The sequence below is a fragment of the Drosophila eugracilis genome, unplaced genomic scaffold, assembly GCF_018153835.1.
Source record: "Drosophila eugracilis isolate 14026-0451.02 unplaced genomic scaffold, ASM1815383v1 contig_1892, whole genome shotgun sequence".
NCBI lineage: Eukaryota > Metazoa > Arthropoda > Insecta > Diptera > Drosophilidae > Drosophila > Drosophila eugracilis.
The window spans coordinates 1-20154 of NW_024572746.1; the positions used below are offsets into that span (position 1 = coordinate 1).

Below are 20154 nucleotides of genomic sequence, written 5' to 3' on the forward strand. Positions count from 1 at the left end.
AAAAGAAAAAGCGAAAAACACTATACGACAAAGACGTAAATAACTTCGACCTAAAAATCGGAGACAGGTGTTACTCAAGAATGAAACCGGTCACAAATTAGATCGAAATTATTTTTACCATTTAAGGTCACTTAGGTATAGACGATAGGAATAATGTTAAAATCATAGACAATAAGAAAAAACAACAGATAGTAAGCAAAAATAGGGTTAAAACCATTCTTCAAAAAATACAACATAATTAAACAAATATATATGTATATGTAAGAACATACAAAGTTATCTTATATCATTTAATTAATTCTTAATTTCTTTTAACTTTATATTATTTTAACACCCCAAAAAAAAAAAAAAAAAAAAAAATAATAACCCGCATAAAAACCATTCAAGACCCAACATATATGGATCATCATATCATTCCATACAATTTCATTCAATTTTTATTTTGATTTTTATATTCATTCTTTTACAATTATTTTAGAATGACTTCATAAATATGCGTCATTCATTTTAATTCTATTTAATTACATAAATACATACATATGTGCACATACAAACTATCACATACCTTCTCAAGTGTCCAACGAGCCGGCCCTGAGCATGCATTCCCACGGTGACGACTGGCTCTACACCAACTAACACTTATAGCCGGCCGTCTCGTGGTATATGTATACATTAAGACAAATATGCCAATGCATGTATATACTCCTATCGCTGCTCACTTCAGTTTTTAGCCTCTAAGAAGAAATGTTTGCAAATAAAAAGTTCAGTCGTGAACACCACTTCAAGAAGATAATGTCCTATGATTTCTCGTGTCATTATACCCTATTAAAAAATATTATATGGAACCACATGTATATGTACTGAAAAGGATGTTTTATTAGGTTAATAATCCAAGCCCCACAAGAAGAATGACAAAGGCACAAGGTGCCTATTTAAAAAAAGAATAAATCTTAAAATTTCAGCGCACTGACAGTGAAAGCGCCGCAAGTAAGAGGTCTATAAAAGATCAGTGCCGACCCCTAAAATAAGATGCGATGTTAAGTTAGACATAGTAAAATCTCTTGCCGACGTTCAATGGAAGCCACGATGAGTACGTTTCGTGGAGGCAGGCTGCATCAGATGCATACGAAGTATTTCGACGGCAGCTGAAGCCCACTACGAGGCCGTTGTCATCATTAAAAAACAAGATTTGCGGTCCGTTCCGGTCACTCCTCACGTCCCACAACACCGTGCTGAATTTCGATGCAATTCTAGCCAGACTAGATTGCACATACGAGGACCAAACGTCCCTAAGAGTGCTACGGCAAAATTTGGAAATGGTTCGGCAAGGAGATGCCGACCTCATGGAATACTATGACGTGGTAGAGAGGAAACTCACGCTCGTCACCAACAAAAAAATAGTCATGTCACACAACATGGACACAGCAACCGTCCTAAATAAGGAGGTTAGGGATGACGACCTTCATGCATTCATTGCAGGGCTTAAAAGACCACTCAAGTCACTCGTGCTACCAGCACAACCCAAAGACCTTCCGTCTGCACGGGAAGCTGAGAACAGCATTGAAAGAAGTGCGTTCGCGGCATCTTACGCGAAAGCTATAGAAGACAAGGCCCCTTTAAATGAGGGCAACAGGCGCAACAAAAAGGGTCAGGAAAGCAATGGAGAGGTGAGGATAAAAATCCGCACTTCATTCCTAAGCAGAACCAAGGCAGGCCTCTGAGGACAATCCCCTGGCCGAAGCGCAGGGATCCTGAGACCTTACTCGTCCCAGCGGCAATCCGGGCCAAAGATGCCAACGCCTCAATAATATAGCCCGAGCCCCAACAGGAGGGAAACAGATTATGCCGCCATAGCTGAGGCTAAAGTTTCCACCATTGAGGAAGATAGCGACACCCCGAGCTTAACGACCTGCTCCATTTTTTTAGGGAGCGCTCCCGACTGCCGTTCGTCGAGCGACAGTTGGCTGGCAGAACAGTAAAAATTCTCATCGACACGGGGTCGGCAAAAAATTATGTGAAACCGGTAAAGGATTCGCTAACGCGAGCAGGAGTAGCATTGGACCTAGGCAACAGCTTACTAAAATACGCGAACGTCACCGAAAAGCTAAATTTTTTGACTGTCAAAACGTCAATTTCACAAAATCGATAATATAGTGGTGCCAAGTTCGGCTAAAGCCGAATTCAAGAAAATTATTCTAAAAAGAATTAAGGTGTTTTCGACCCCTAACGAGGCGCTCACCGGTCATCGCCACTATTTGAACGACGAGTGACGAACCGGTCTACCCAAGTTATACCTATCCTATGGGGCAGCAAACTTTGCAAACAAAGAGAGAAGAAGAAGAAGAGCTGCTGCAAAAGTGCATATTAGGCCGTCCAGATCCCCATACAACAGCCCTACCTGGGTGGTTGACAAAAAGGGACTGACGATAATGGCATCAAGAAGAAGCGATTAGTAATCGACTTCAGAAGTTGAACGAGCGAGCAATCGCCGATCGCTACCCCATGCCAAGCAGGGGAGCAGGGAGTATTTTCCAAAGAGCCATCGACGACGTACTGCGGGAAGAAATCGGGCAAAATATGCTACGTCTACGTTGACGGTTGCGTAATCATCTTTCCGAAAATGAAACGGAACATGTCAAGCACATAGACACAGTGCTTCAGCGCTTACTCGATGCCAACATGAGGGTGGCACGGGAAAAAACAAAGTTCTTTAAAGAGAGCGTTGAATTTTTAGGATTTATTGTCACCAGAGGAGGAACAAGAACAGACCCAGAAAAGTTAGGCCAATAAAAGAATTCCCAGAGCCAAGCCTCAGGTCTTTCCTCGGCCTGGCGAGCTATTACTGGAGCTTTGTAAAAAATTTTGCCTCTAATGCTAGACCTCTTACCCCTATCCTCAAAGGGGAAAACGGGACGGTCAGCAAGAATATGTCGAAAAAAATTAGCTTTAGTCAGGTTTGATGAAACCCAGCGAAATACATGCGATCCACCTTCGAAACATTTTTTGGCATCGGCAGATGTCATATTGACATACCCTGATTTTAAACTACCGTTAGACTGAACCACCGACGCTTTAGGGAGTGAAATAGGCGCGTACTGTCGCAGAATAAAAGACCTATTACGATGATTTCACGCACGCTAAGAGACTGCGAACTGAACTACGCCACCAACGAAAGAGAATTGTTGGCGATAGTCTGGGCAATAGGCAAACTCCAAAACTACCTATACGGTAACAAGGAGGTACGAATCTTTACAGACCACCAGCCTCTCACATATGCGGTATCCGACAAAAACACCAACGCTAAGATTAAGCGATGGAAAGCGTTTATTGATGAGAACAACGGGAAATGTGTTTTACACACCCGGGAAGCAAAACCTGGTAGCTGACGCGCTATCGAGGCATTTTAAGACCTTCGTCAGCGACATAACCAACGCTAATGAACAGCTTGAAATCGCTAACACCGAGCACAATCGCGCCCGAACATGTCCAAATTAGCTAGCGAAGTGGTCGCAAATTGCAATGTCTGCAATAAAGTCAAATACGACTGTCATCCCAAATGGGAATTAGGAACTACGCCATTCCCTTCATATGTTGGGGGAAATGTTACATATCGACAATTTTTCGACCGATAAGGAAAATCTTCTTAACGTGCATTGATAAATTTTCCAAATTCGCTATCGTACAGCCCTTGGTTTCTAGGGCAATAATAGATGTACGAGCTTCTATCCTCCAATTGGTAAATTTCTACCCTAACACCAGGACCATATATTGCGATAACGAGGCCTCCTTTAACTCTGAAACAATCACATCATTGCTGCAAAACCAATACAGCCAAAGCCAAAACCAATACGATGTTGTCAATGCGCCACCGCTACACAGTAGTTCCAATGGCCAAGTAGAGAGATTTCACAGTACCCTGGCGGAAAATGTCAGATGCCTCAAAATTGATAAAAAAAAATCGAGAATACTGTGGAACTAATATTGCGGTATACGATAGAATGCAATAGGTCACTACATTCGGTCACAGAGTTTAGGCCGGTGGAGGTCATCCACGCCAGCAGCGATGAGATGAAGCTGGCAATTAAAGCCAACATTGACAAGGCACAACAGTCTAACCTAGACAGAGTAAGTCCTTCAAGGCAGAACCGGGTCTTCGAAGTCGGTAAAGGAGTACACCTACGCAACAACAAGAGATTAGGGGAACAAATTGACACCGCTTTATTCAGAAGAGCGTGTAGAAGCAGATCTGGGAACATCTGTTCTTATTAGGGGGAGGGTGGTCCATAAGGACAACATCAGATAGGCATTTCATTTGCCACATTCGCCCTTATACTAAAACTCAATATTTGCTATAATTTCCACAATCCTACATGAGGAAGCTGCTTTAAGTTTACATCGAACATGCCCAGAACATTTTGGATGAGCTTCAGATACACCAAAGAATGGCCAGGAGCCTCGATTTTTGGGCGCAGTCCTTGAGGTCGTAGCAGGTACACCCGACGGAAGATCTTAGTAGAATTATTGGTGTCAAGCATCGCTTTTCGAGGCCAACAATAGACATGAGTTGTTATTAACACAGAGACACAGAAACACATTAATTTGCTCAAAGACACAGCGGAATGGGATCCTCAAGGAGAAAAGGGAAGGGCATTTTTTCGAAACACTCCTCGCCAGAAATAGAATGCTAATATCCGAAATCCAAAATTGAATGCTCATTATTATACTCGCTAAAAACAATATCATAGACTCTACTATTTTCAACCATAATGACCCAAAGGCTATTTTTGACGAACAGCTCACGGAGGTCCCCATAGTTAGCCTTATGGATGTATCTAAGATTAAAATTTTCCAATCTAATGTCCTTATCCATGTCATAGTTCAGTAACCTAAAGTTTAGCTTATTTGTAAAAAGTCCTGCTCTTCCCTGTCGTACACTACCTACTATGCTACAAATAGAAGACAACATCGTGGCGGAATGTGATGACCGGAATCCTAGCAGTCTCCAATTGCGCTTCTACCAACTTGGCCACATTTTGCAAAAGGCGTCCCATCCGTATCCGTACAAAATGGACGAGGTTGTGTCCACCGGCTGGCGCTTTCTGGACCTACGAGTACCCACTTTCTCGTCCTTTATCATTGGCAATGGGATTGAGTTCTGCCTGAATTGCCTCACAGCCTTGTATCTGTTCATTCCCCCTGCTGTTGGTCATGATGACAAAGCGCTCACATTGGCATGGAGTCTACACATACCTCATCCGCATTGCGTTACTCTCAGTTGGTTACAGGTATGCATCGCCGCTTCTCAGAGTCCCACCATGTGTGGAGGTGATGCGGGCAGCCCCTCGGCTTGGCTGAATTGTATTGTTCCTTCCTCTTTTTTGGAATCGTGGCTGTTCTTGTTCCTGTCTTTGTGGCTATTGATAGTTTGGGACTGGCTAGCGAGCAACTCCGCTGGGGCAGCACAGCACTCGCCTGCGGACTGGTGGTTGTGCTCTCCTGTGTCCTAGCTTTAAACCAAGCCACCTAGAAGTACATTACTATACTACAACTTATCATGGCAGTTACAAGAGCCTGATTGTTGGTCTTTCCCTAAATGACGTCCAGTTTCAAGGATACACCCCGCTTCAATGCCATGCCCAGAGTGGGCCTGAACTCACTTTCTAAGACGGATACCCTGCCATGGGAACGTTTCCATGCACTTTTCGCCCAACCCGTCAACAAGCAACCAAATAAGATCAAGGCTCAGATTCGTTGTGCAGGTGTAACTGAAGACCATAGAATTGTTAACTGCCGTTCTCCAGATCTGGAGCAGCCACTATTCATCGGGTGGTGCTGCTTCTCCCATGGATGCTCGACTCCAAGATTTGGATGAGAGGCATCAATTACTTGTTGAACGCCTTATTGAATCCTTTAATTACCTTTAAGTAAGGTAGATTTTGTTAAGACCCCGAGGAACGAGAGTTTCTTGGAATACGCACCAATTTTTTGTTGGTCCCTATAAATTAATATTTATTCGAAGTCCACAAGGATCATCATTAACTTCAGCTTGGCATTTAAAACATGAACGCTTTGTTAATTATACTTTTATAAAAACTAATTTCAATAACCCGAAAAATATAAGTTTTCATTGGTTTTTTAAAGTAAATAAAGATATTAACAATGACGACACTTGCGCCAGGCAATTACATGCTGCCGGGGCGGCTACATGCCGGACGCGGCCCAGCAATCTGGAATCCCTTACAATCGTGGACGACGGAGTAATAATCGTCTACGAAAAATGCGTTTAATGCAGGAACTCAGATATGACGTGTCGGCTGGAGGATCCCCGAGGATTTGGTTCGCCGCGGGAATCGCTGTTAGCCTCACACTATGCGGCTTGGTCCTGCTCCAACAACATTGCAGGCGCAAACGAGGGGCATCCCAGTTACAAGGGTCCATCGACGAATTGTCTGTCACAGAGGACGGCGTCCAATTTAAAGGGGGAGTAGTCAACAACCAGAGAACGGCAAGGGTACACCCAGACAATGAGTGCACTCGAATCATTTGTGCCATTTCGGCACTCAGAGTGTGATCGGCACCCTAAAATGAGGGTGGGTGTCTTGCACAGCTCATTTCGAATGTGTACTTGCGCACCCAGTACTCTTTTACACAGACACCCGACGCACTCATAGCGAATGAAGGGAGTGTCTGAGACACCCATGTTTTTGGGATGAGTGAGTCGGGTGTCTTCAAATGATTCGGGTGTCTTCAAATGATTCGGGTCTTCAAATAATTCGAGTGTTTCGGGTGTTTTCAGCTGTATTGCATGAGCAGGTCATTGAGGGTTGACCGAATAATTTTACATGAAAGGAAGGAAGGAAATCAGCAATCATGTGCATAGAATTGAGTGGGTAACAAAAACGCGAAAACTCAAAACACACAAAGCGATCTGTGCACTCGGGTGTGTGCTCTATTCTTGCTGTTCATGTTGCTTCTCTGTTAACAACCACTTCCCAAATTATAACTATTATTGTTACACTCTTGTATGGTCGCTGTGACTTTGTCTCATTGGCCGACAGCGATCGCATGACTTCTGCAAAATGTGCAAGGTCAGCGGTCTGCCACGAGCATGAGTTTTTGTCAATTCTTAAGTTTAGTTCTATTTGGATGGTTAATAAATCAAGAGTACCAGCTGGCTCTACCCTTGCCACGGCCGCACAGCCAGCCGGCCCTGCCAATTAAATAATTTGTATTGAACATTTTCTTTGTATATCCAATTATTTTAATACATTGGGTATACATTTTGGTTTAATCTTTCTTAGGTTAGCAGCAATACGGATTCGAATTTTTACTTTTTGCACGAATTAAGGCACGAGACAAACTAACCTCATTTAGTCATCTCTTTTGAGTTGTAACGCTGCTGCAGTTCCTCCGGCGTACTGCGCAGACTAACTTAATACGCGATAATGTCACTGCAGCCGCGAAAGCATGAAAATCGGGAGGTCCCACCCCCAGTAGACGTAGTCGCCTCATCTGGTCCAGTTAACGATTCCGCCCGCGTGTGATGCTCTTCCCTGAGCTGGGCCGAAGTACCGATGGGCGTGCTGATGCTGTATTCCACGCCGTTGGGGGTGATATTGTAATTGGTATGCTTCTATCCGTTAACTAGATTGAAGATCTGCGGACATCGCTGGACAGCTAACGCCTGATATCAGCTTTTCTCATACACAAACACCAACACGTTATCTCACACACTCACCGCTGTTGCAAAAGTATGTAATGATTAATACATTAACTTGTTAAATATCATCTGAAAAATAACATCACTAGCTCGTTACTCTTATTTTTTTATTACAATTATCTCTCATATATATTGATCCAGATTACTAGCACTAATGTGTTATATTTTTGGATGGAACCACCATCATAAACAATATATTAAATAATTTTGTAAGCCAATGCTGTGGGAAGATACTCAAGAAGATAATGTCCTATGATTGCTCGTGTCATTATACCTATTAAAATATTATATGGAACCACATGTATATGTACTGAAAAGGATTTTATTAGGTTAATAATCTAAGCCCACAAGAAGAATGACAAAGGCACAAGGTGCCTATTTAGCAAAAAAGAATAAATCTTAAAATTTCAGCGCACTGACAGTGAAAGCGCCGCAAGTAGAGGTCTATAAAAGATCAGTGCCGAACCCTAAAATAAGATGCGATGTTAAGTTAGACATAGTAAAATCTCTGCCGACGTTCAATGGAAGCCACGATGAGTACGTTTCGTGGAGGCAGGCTGCATCAGATGCATACGAAGTATTTCGACGGCAGCGAAGCCCACTACGAGGCCGTTGTCATCATTAAAAACAAGATTTGCGGTCCCGTTCGGTCACTCCTCACGTCCCACAACACCGTGCTGAATTTCGATGCAATTCTAGCCAGACTAGATTGCACATACGAGGACCAAACGTCCCTAAGAGTGCTACGGCAAAATTTGGAAATGGTTCGGCAAGGAGATGCCGACCTCATGGAATACTATGACGTGGTAGAGAGGAAACTCACGCTCGTCACCAACAAAATAGTCATGTCACACAACATGGACACAGCAACCGTCCTAAATAAGGAGGTTAGGGATGACGACCTTCATGCATTCATTGCAGGGCTTAAAAGACCACTCAAGTCACTCGTGCTACCAGCACAACCCAAAGACCTTCCGTCTGCACGGGAAGCTGAGAACAGCATTGAAAGAAGTGCGTTCGCGGCATCTTACGCGAAAGCTATAGAAGACAAGGCCCCTTTTAAATGAGGGCAACAGGCGCAACAAAAAAGGTCAGGGAAAGCAATGGAGAGGTGAGGATAAAAATCCGCACTTCATTCCTAAGCAGAACCAAGGCAGGCCTCATGAGGACAATCCCTGACCGAAGCGCAGGGATCCTGAGACCTTACTCGTCCCAGCGGCAATCGGGCCAAAGATGCCAACGCCTCAATAATATAGTCCAGCCCCAACAGGAGGAAACAGATTATGCCGCCATAGCTGAGGCTAAAGTTTCCACCATTGAGGAAGATAGCGACACCCCCGAGCTTAACGACCTGCTCCATTTTTTAGGGAGCGCTCCCGACTGCCGTTCGTCGAGCGACAGTTGGCTGGCAGAACAGTAAAAATTCTCATCGACACGGGGTCGGCAAAAAATTATGTGAAACCGGTAAGGATTCGCTAACGCGAGCAGGAGTAGCATTGGACCTAGGCAACAGCTTACTAAAATACGCGAACGTCACCGAAAAGCTAAATTTTTTTGACTGTCAAAACGTCAATTTCACAAAAATCGATAATATAGTGGTGCCAAGTTCGGCTAAAGCCGAATTCAAGAAAATTATTCTCAAAAGAATTAAGGTGTTTTCGACCCCTAACGAGGCGCTCACCGGTCATCGCTACTATTTGAACGACGAGTGACGAACCGGTCTACTCCAAGTTATACCCCTATCCTATGGGGGCAGCAGACTTTGCAAACAAAGAAAGAAAGAAGAAGAGCTGCTGCAAAATTGCATAATTAGGCCGTCCAGATCCCCATACAACAGCCCTACCTGGGTGGTTGACAAAAAAAGGACTGACGATAATGGCATCAAGAAGAAGCGATTAGTAATCGACTTCAGGAAGTTGAACGAGCGAGCAATCGCCGATCGCTACCCCATGCCAAGCAGGGAGCAGGGAGTATTTTCCAAAGAGCCATCGACGACGTACTGCGGGAAGAAATCGGCAAAATATGCTACGTCTACGTTGACGACGTAATCATCTTTTCCGAAAATGAAACGGAACATGTCAAGCACATAGACACAGTGCTTCAGCGCTTACTCGATGCCAACATGAGGGTGGCACGGGAAAAAACAAAGTTCTTTAAAGAGAGCGTTGAATTTTTAGGATTTATTGTCACCAGAGGAGGAACAAGAACAGACCCAGAAAAAGTTAGGCCAATAAAAGAATTCCCAGAGCCAAGCCTCAGGTCTTTCCTCGGCCTGGTGAGCTATTACTGGAGCTTTGTAAAAAATTTTGCCTCTAATGCTAGACCTCTTACCCCTATCCTCAAAGGGGAAAACGGGACGGTCAGCAAGAATATGTCGAAAAAATTAGCTGTCAGGTTTGATGAAACCCAGCGAAATACATGCGATCACCTTCGAAACATTTTGGCATCGGCAGATGTCATATTGACATACCCTGATTTTAAACTACCGTTAGACTGAACCACCGACGCTTTAGAGAGTGAAATAGGCGCGGTACTGTCGCAGAATAGAGACTGCGAACTGAACTACGCCACCAACGAAAGAGAATTGTTGGCGATAGTCTGGGCAATAGGCAAACTCCAAAACTACCTATACGGTAACAAGGAGGTACGAATCTTTACAGACCACCAGCCTCTCACATATGCGGTATCCGACAAAAACACCAACGCTTAGATTAAGCGATGGAAAGCGTTTATTGATGAGAACAACGGGAAAGTGTTTTACACACCCGGGAAGCAAAACCTGGTAGCTGACGCGCTATCGAGGCATTGTAAGACCTTCGTCAGCGACATAACCAACGCTAATGAACAGCTTGAAATCGCTAACACCGAGCACAATCGCGCCCGAACATGTCCAAATTAGCTAGCGAAGTGGTCGCAAATTGCAATGTCTGCAATAAAGCCAAATACGACTGTCATCCCAAAATGCAGGAATTAGGAACTACGCCATTCCCTTCATATGTTGGGGAAATGTTACATATCGACAATTTTTCGACCGATAAGAAAATCTTCTTAACGTGCATTGATAAATTTTCCAAATTCGCTATCGTACAGCCCTTGGTTTCTAGGGCAATAATAGATGTACGAGCTTCTATCCTCCAATTGGTAAATTTCTACCCTAACACTATATTGCGATAACGAGGCCTCCTTTAACTCTGAAACAATCACATCATTGCTGCAAAACCAATACAGCCAAAGCCAAAACCAATACGATGTTGTCAATGCGCCACCGCTACACAGTAGCTCCAATGGCCAAGTAGAGAGATTTCACAGTACCCTGGCGGAAAATGTCAGATGCCTCAAAATTGATAAAAAAAAATCGAGAATACTGTGGAACTAATATTGCGGTATACGATAGAATGCAATAGGTCACTACATTCGGTCACAGAGTTTAGGCCGGTGGAGGTCATCCACGCCAGCAGCGATGAGATGAAGCTGGCAATTAAAGCCAACATTGACAAGGCACAACAGTCTAACCTAGACAGAGTAAGTCCTTCAAGGCAGAACCGGGTCTTCGAAGTCGGTAAAGGAGTACACCTACGCAACAACAAGAGATTAGGGAACAAATTGACACCGCTTTATTCAGAAGAGCGTGTAGAAGCAGATCTGGGAACATCTGTTCTTATTAGGGGGAGGGTGGTCCATAAGGACAACATCAGATAGGCATTTCATTTGCCACATTCGCCCCATATACTAAAACTCAATATTTGCTATAATTTCCACAATCCTACATGAGGAAGCTGCTTTAAGTTTACATCGAACATGCCCAGAACATTTTGGATGAGCTTCAGATACACCAAAGAATGGCCAGGAGCCTCGATTTTTGGGCGCAGTCCTTGAGGTCGTAGCAGGTACACCCGACGCGGAAGATCTTAGTAGAATTATTGGTGTCAAGCATCGCTTTTCGAGGCCAACAATAGACAGGTTGTTATTAACACAGAGACACAGAAACACATTAATTTGCTCAAAAGACACAGCGAATGGGATCCTCAAGGAGAAAAAGGGAAGGGCATTTTTCGAAACACTCCTCGCCAGAAATAGAATGCTAATATCCGAAACCCAAAATTGAATGCTCATTATTATACTCGCTAAAAACAATATCATAGACTCTACTATTTTCAACCATAATGACCCAAAGGCTATTTTTGACGAACAGCTCACGGAGGTCCCCATAGTTAGCCTTATGGATGTATCTAAGATTAAAATTTTCCAATCTAATGTCCTTATCCATGTCATAGTTCAGTAACCTAAAGTTTAGCTTATTTGTAAAAAAAGTCCTGCTCTTCCCTGTCGTACACTACCTACTATGCTACAAATAGAAGACAACATCGTGGCGGAATGTGATGACGGAATCCTAGCAGTCTCCAATTGCGCTTCTACCAACTTGGCCACATTTTGCAAAAAGGCGTCCCATCCGTATCCGTACAAAATGGACGAGGTTGTGTCCACCGGCTGGCGCTTTCTGGACCTACGAGTACCCACTTTCTCGTCCTTTATCATTGGCAATGGGATTGAGTTCTGCCTGAATTGCCTCACAGCCTTGTATCTGTTCATTCCCCTGCTGTTGGTCATGATGACAAAGCGCTCACATTGGCATGGAGTCTACACATACCTCATCCCGCATTGCGTTACTCTCAGTTGGTTACAGGTATGCATCGCCGCTTCTCAGAGTCCCACCATGTGTGGAGTGATGCGGGCAGCCCTCGGCTTGGCTGGAATTGTATTGTTCCTTCCTCTTTTTGGAATCGTGGCTGTTCTTGTTCCTGTCTTTGTGGCTATTGATAGTTTGGGACTGGCTAGCGAGCAACTCCGCTGGGGCAGCACAGCACTCGCCTGCGGACTGGTGGTTGTGCTCTCCCTGTGTCCTAGCTTTAAACCAAGCCACCTAGAAGTACATTACTATACTACAACTTATCATGGCAGTTACAAGAGCCTGATTGTTGGTCTTTCCCTAAATGACGTCCAGTTTCAAGGATACACCCCGCTTCAATGCCATGCCCAGAGTGGGCCTGAACTCACTTTCTAAGACGGATACCCTGCCATGGGAACGTTTCCATGCACTTTTCGCCCAACCCGTCAACAAGCAACCAAATAAGATCAAGGCTCAGATTCGTTGTGCAGGTGTAACTGAAGACCATAGAATGTGTTAACTGCCGTTCTCCAGATCTGGGAGCAGCCACTATTCATCGGGTGGTAGCTGCTTCTCCCATGGATGCTCGACTCCAAGATTTGATGAGAGGCATCAATTACTTGTTGAACGCCTTATTGAATCCTTTAATTACCTTTAAGTAAGGTAGATTTTGTTAAGACCCCGAGGAACGAGAGTTTCTTGGAATACGCTCACCAATTTTTTGTTGGTCCCTATAAATTAATATTTATTCGAAGTCCACAAGGATCATCATTAACTTCAGCTTGGCATTTAAAACATGAACGCTTTGTTAATTATACTTTTATAAAAACTAATTTCAATAACCCGAAAAATATAAGTTTTCATTGGTTTTTTAAAGTAAATAAAGATATTAACAATGACGACACTTGCGCCAGGCAATTACATGCTGCCGGGGCGGCTACATGCCGGACGCGGCCCAGCAATCTGGAATCCCTTACAATCGTGGACGACGGAGTAATAATCGTCTACGAAAAATGCGTTTAATGCAGGAACTCAGATATGACGTGTCGGCTGGAGGATCCCCGAGGATTTGGTTCGCCGCGGGGAATCGCTGTTAGCCTCACACTATGCGGCTTGGTCCTGCTCCAACAACATTGCAGGCGCAAACGAGGGGCATCCCAGTTACAAGGGTCCATCGACGAATTGTCTGTCACAGAGGACGGCGTCCAATTTAAGGGGAGTAGTCAACAACCAGAGAACGGCAAGGGGTACACCCAGACAATGAGTGCACTCGAATCATTTGTGCCATTTCGGCACTCAGAGTGTGATCGGCACCCTAAAATGAGGGTGGGTATCTTGCACAGCTCATTTCGAATGTGTACTTGCGCACCCAGTACTCTTTTACACAGACACCCGACGCACTCATAGCGAATGAAGGGAGTGTCTGAGACACCCATGTTTTTGGGATGAGTGAGTCGGGTGTCTTCAAATGATTCGGGTGTCTTCAAATGATTCGGGTGTCTTCAAATAATTCGAGTGTTTCGGGTGTTTTCAGCTGTATTGCATGAGCAGGTCATTGAGGGTTGACCGAATAATTTAACATGAAAGGAAGGAAGGAAATCAGCAATCATGTGCATAGAATTGAGTGGGTAACAAAAACGCGAAAACTCAAAACACACAAAGCGATCTGTGCACTCGGGTGTGTGCTCTATTCTTGCTGTTCATGTTGCTTCTCTGTTAACAACCACTTCCCAAATTATAACTATTATTGTTACACTCTTGTATGGTCGCTGTGACTTTGTCTCATTGGCCGACAGCGATCGCATGACTTCTGCAAAATGTGCAGGGTCAGCGGTCTGCCACGAGCATGAGTTTTTGTCAATTCTTAAGTTTAGTTCTATTTGGATGGTTAATAAATCAAGAGTACCAGCTGGCTCTACCCTTGCCACGGCCGCACAGCCAGCCGGCCCTGCCAATTAAATAATTTGCATTGAACATTTTCTTTGTATATCCAATTATTTTAATACATTGGGTATACATTTTGGTTTAATCTTTCTTAGGCTAGCAGCAATACGGATTCGAATTTTTACTTTTTGCACGAATTAAGGCACGAGACAAACTAACCTCATTTAGTCATCTCTTTTGAGTTGTAACGCTGCTGCAGTTCCTCCGGCGTACTGCGCAGACTAACTTAATACGCGATAATGTCACTGCAGCCGAGAAAGCATGAAAATCGGGAGGCCCCACCCCCAGTAGACGTAGTCGCCTCATCTGGTCCAGTTAACGATTCCGCCCGCGTGTGATGCTCTTCCCTGAGATGGGCCGAAGTACCGATGGGCGTGCTGATGCTGTATTCCACGCCGTTGGGGGTGATATTGTAATTGGTATGCTTCTATCCGTTAACTAGATTGAAGATCTGCGGACATCGCTGGACAGCTAACGCCTGATATCAGCTTTTCTCATACACAAACACCAACACGTTATCTCACGCACTCACCGCTGTTGCAAAAGTATGTAATGATTAATACATTAACTTGTTAAATATCATCTGAAAAATAACATCAGTAGCTCGTTACTCTTATTTTTTTATTACAATTATCTCTCATATATATTGATCCAGATTACTAGCACTAATGTGTTATATTTTTGGATGGAACCACCATCATAAACAATATATTAAATAATTTTGTAAGCCAATGCTGTGGGAAGATATTAATAATAATAATTTAAAATGGTCGTCATTACATTCAAGCAAGTACGCTTAAAAAATGTGCTAAATGGAACAGTATTTTAATGACTGACAGCCAATTTTACCCATCTGATATAAAACAGTGAGATAGAAACTGGTTTATATTCAAATCATACAGATGGCATCTTGGCGGTACTTTGGGGATTTTTGACAGATGAGAAGCAGCTACTCTCAGCAGAACAGCATCTATAGAAACAATTTTTAAGAAGTGCATATATAATTGTACATTATACTCAAATCATACATTTGAAATCTCAGCAACACTTTTAGAAAAGTCTAAAATTGTACTCGTAACTCATAGAGTAAAAAGTCGATTAACAAGAAGAAACGCTACAGTTGTTACTGTTTTATAAAATTGTAAAATTGATGAAAATCCGGGAGAGTTTTACAGGAAAAATTACTTATAAAATTTAAGCAAAAAAAAGACTTGCGACTAGCGGCTGGGGAATTTCCAAGAAGCGAAACAAACGAAACGAAGTTGACTCCAAAGTTTATTGCTGCCAGCTGCTTCGAGGTTCGATCGGTTAATGTTCTCCCGAGAGCAGCATACCATTTCGCATAGCCACGAACAGAAAAGCTTATCAGTTAGATCACAACAACTCGGCTATGCTCAAGCTTGAGTGCCACTGATAAGCTTTTGTGCATTGGTTTAAGGTGATTTGTTTACATTTTGGCTGCGTATATTCAATTAATTCATTCTTTTCATCTATCCTTAAAACTAACAATAAAACTTAATCTACTGCTCCAACATTCCGGCCCCGTTGAAGGCCTCCGGCGCTTTAACCTCCTCGTTAGGAGCGTTGCTTACTGGCAGCAATGCCAGCTTGTGGATGGCGCGCTTGATGACGCCTCCTGACGTCCGTACCTCCGCCACACGCACTCTTCCGTCCTCACCGACTGTTGTTGCCACCACGCGGCCTGTAAGCCACCTTTGCGTGGGCATGTTGTCCTCGTGCACGAGCACCAGGCACCCGACCTCCAGATCGCGGCCCTCGACGCACCACTTGTTGCGATGCTGCAGGCTGGCGATGTAGTCCTTGGACCAGCTGGCCCAAAACTGTTGCTTGAGATCGGACAGCATTCGCCACCGCCTCAAATATCCGCAACTGGCCTTGCTGGAGATTCCGCCTGTGCCGGACTCTTGCGGCAGCGTGATCAGAGGCTGGCCGATAAGCAGATGTCCTGGAGTCAGGGCCTCTCCATCGTTGGGATCGTTGCCTGGCGACGCGATTGGTCGAGAATTGAGCAGCGCTTCTACCTCGACCAGGTGGGTGCTGAGCTCGTCCGCTGTCAGCTTGGCGTTGCCGACTCCTCGCAGCAGCCGGTGTTTGGCGGCCTTGACTGCTGCCTCCCACAGTCCTCCGAAGTGTGGTGACCTCGGCGGTATGAAATACCACTCGACGCCTCTCTGAGCCGCGTATCCTCTCAACTGTTCCTGACTGCGGTGAAACGCTGCGCTCAGATCCTTGAGCACGTTGCTCGCTCCCACGAAGTTCGTGGCGTTGTCGCAGTACATCTTCTGCGGCAGCCCTCTCCTCCCGACGAACCTTTTAAAAACGGATAAGAAGCTGTCAGTGGATAAATCTACAACGAGCTCAAGGTGAACAGCCTTTGACGAAAAACACACGAAAACGGCAACATAAGTCTTGATAGGAGGTTTACCGCGGATCTTTAGTGACACATAAAATGGTCCGCAAAAATCTACCCCGCAAATCAAAAAGGGGCGTGCTATCTTGACCCTATCGGCTGGCAAATTGCCCATTATCTGTCCCATTAGCACTGGTTTGTATTTGAAACAGTGGACACAGCTACGGACAACTTTCGTGCATGCTTCTCGCGCATTGATTAGCCATATCTGCTGTCTCGAAAGTGATACCATCACCTTGGCGCCAGCATGGTAATGAGTACGATGCAGGTCTCGAAGAAATAGCGAAACAAATTCTGATTTTGAGGACAGTAATATTGGAAATTTGGCATCATACGGAATTTGTGCATTTAACAACCTTCCTCCAACTCGGATTAATTGAAGTGTTACGCCCTCTAGTTCGCTAGTGTGTAAGAAAGGATTTAGACGTTGAAGATGTGGGCTTAAAGTTTCAGATTTCTCTAGCTTGAGATATTCTAAGCCAAAATCAGCTCTTTGATATACTTGGACCATTCTTAGAAACGATAACTTAAGTTCGTTAGCCGAAATAACAATATCGCGATTATTTTTCTTCCCTTGAATAAACCGATTTACATATGCCATAATCCGCAGGAGTTTATTAAATGACGAACATCTTCCAACAAGCTCAATGAAGACATTCAGTTGATTTGTTGTGACGGAACATACTGCCACGCTTTTCTTGTTCTCGGACAACTGTAACTCCGGTGAAACTTCAGTCTGATGAGAACGAGGCCACTCGTTAGGATGTCGGAGTAAAAATTCTGGTCCATTTTCCCATAGCGTACATTTTAAACCCTCTATATCTGTTCCACGTGATACTAAATCGACTAGATTATCTACCGTGGGCCGCCAGACAACATTCTCTGAGAGCTCTTGAATTTCAGAAACTCTATTCGCAACAAATGTAGCTAGAGTGGACGGATCCCTCTTTAGCCAGTATAAAGTGACTTGGGAATCCGACCAGAAGTTGATGCTTTCAAACTCTAATTTGTTAAGCAAGGGAAATACTTGAGCCCATAATTTGGCAAGCAGATGCGCTGCACACAGCTCGAGCCTAGGAATCGATTTGGTTTTGAGGGGGGACACTCTCGACTTGGCGGTCAGCAGTCTTGACAAACTATTTGTCCCAGCCACGGTACGAATATAAATGCAACAGCCATAGGCGTGGCTCGATGCATCAGCAAATCCGTTGATTTGAACACTGTTATAGGCAGACAAACAAATGTATCGAGGAATGGATAACCGGTCAATTTCTAGTAAATTCTGTTTGACTTCATTCCAACTGGTATGTACATTTATGGGAACCGATTCGACCCAATCCAGTTTTTGTCGCCACAGTTCCTGAAGCAAGATTTTAGTCTCGTGATCAGCGGGCACAACAATCCCAAGGGATCAAACAAACGGGCTGTGACGGATAAAATGTTGCGTTTAGTTGGTGGTAGGGACTGACGCGAATCCTCCAAACTATAATGAAAGGCATCACTCTGAGGGTTCCATCTCATCCCAAGCGTTTTTACAGACTCGGAAGTGTTGAACATAAGCGATTTTTCTGATCCCTGGTTAGAAACCCCCGAACTCTAACACCTTGGTCACTTCTTTGCGAATGACTTCCAACTCTTTTAAACTGTTTGCTCCTGTGAGCATATCGTCTACATAGAAGACACTTGAAATTACCTCTGATGCGACAGGATGTGACTCAGAGTAAATTTTTGCCAGTTCAAATAGGCAACGAATGGCCAAAAATGGAGAAGAGGCTGTTCCATAAGTGACAGTGTTGAGGCGATAGGTTTGGAGAGCTTGCGTCGACTTTTCCCTCCACACGATAAGTTGGAAATTTCCGTCTTCATTGGCAATGTTAACTTGCCTATACATCTTCGAGATATCAGCAGACAAGGCATATTTAATAAAATAGCGTAAAGCTCCCTCTGAATCGTTGCACCCACCATAAGAGTCTCATTTAATGAGATCGAGGTTGACGTTTTACTTGAAGCGTCAAAAACAACTCGCAACTTTATGGTGCTACTATCACGTCTCAGGACACATTGATGTGGAATGTAATAGTGTTGTCCTGAAGGAGGTGTTGGAAGCAGCGACATATGCCCAAGGTTAAGATAGTCTATCATAAACTCTTGATACATGTCATGTAACTCACGATTATTTGCAAGCTTGCGCTCCAACGCAAGAAATCTGCGCCTTGCCTTTTCGAAGGATAAGCCTAAAACACTTGGATTTGTCTTAAATGGCAACTTAATCTCAAAACGACCTGACGAAAGCCTGTGTACTGTTTTCTCAAAGTGCTGCTGTCAAGCAACTTGTTCAGCTGTATACACAGCCTTCGATCTCTCCGGGACGTGTTCCGATTCCCAAACACGTTCTACAAGACAGTCGAGAGAACTTATATTTTCACTACCAGTGACGCTGCATACTTGAGCATTATTCGATACGGGTTGAGTGTACTTTCCCGAAACAATCCATCCTAATAAAGTTTTCTGTATTGAAGGATGTTCTGAACCCAATTTTATTTGACCTACGCTGAGAAGTTCGAAAAAGGATTCTGCCCCAATTAGTAAGTCTACTTTTGCAGGCTTGTGAAAACGAGGGTCTGCTAATTCAATATTTGCTGGAATTTTCCACTGTACACAATTGACTTCGTTATCTGGTTGATATGATGAAATGGAGCTTAATACCCAAAAATCAGAAGCGAAACTATGAGCATTGACGCGAAAATGAATCGACGCGTGGACTTTGTGCCGTACTACATAGTCGTTCTTTCCTACAGTAGTGATATTCAAATAGGATTCTTTCCTGCGTAACCGCAAACGCTGTGCTAAGTGCTCGGCCATAAAGTTTTTTTTGAGACCATGAGTCTAACAGAGCTCGTGCTAATTGAAACTGTCCAAATCTATCCCGTAGAGAGATCTAGAGCCGTAGCAAGAATAACTTGGTCACTACTTGCAACATGACAAGAATGGGCTTGATTGGGAAGATTAAATGGTACTGAAGGTGCTTGGGCTTGCGCTTGAGGAAGTGATCCCGAAGAAGTTGGTTGCTGCTCTACCCCGTATCTGTGAAGAAGTGTGTTAAGAGGTTTGGAGCAAACGCGACACTTTACTGCTTTGCACTTCTTGACTGGATGACCTGGATTCAGACAATTAATACACAACCGATTGTGTTTCGTAAAATCGAACCGTTGGATGATAAAGTCATGAAAGGTTGACAACTGCCTAAACTATGGTTTGTCGCTGAGCAATATCGACATTTTGATTCAGGTCTGCGATCTGTTTGTGTGCATGAGAAGGAAGATTTGGAATATCCTCTATTGGAACCTTGGTTAGGCTTCCCTTTACTTTTGGTTGACTCTTCAGCAGCTAAAT

The 20154-nt window shown here is 43.9% G+C and overlaps 1 pseudogene; it reads left to right on the top strand.

The window, feature by feature from the left end:
• The first annotated feature begins 12062 nt into the window (after positions 1 to 12062).
• On the top strand, positions 12063 to 12906 carry LOC108117682 (annotated as a pseudogene).
• Positions 12907 to 20154: the final 7248 nt, after the last annotated feature.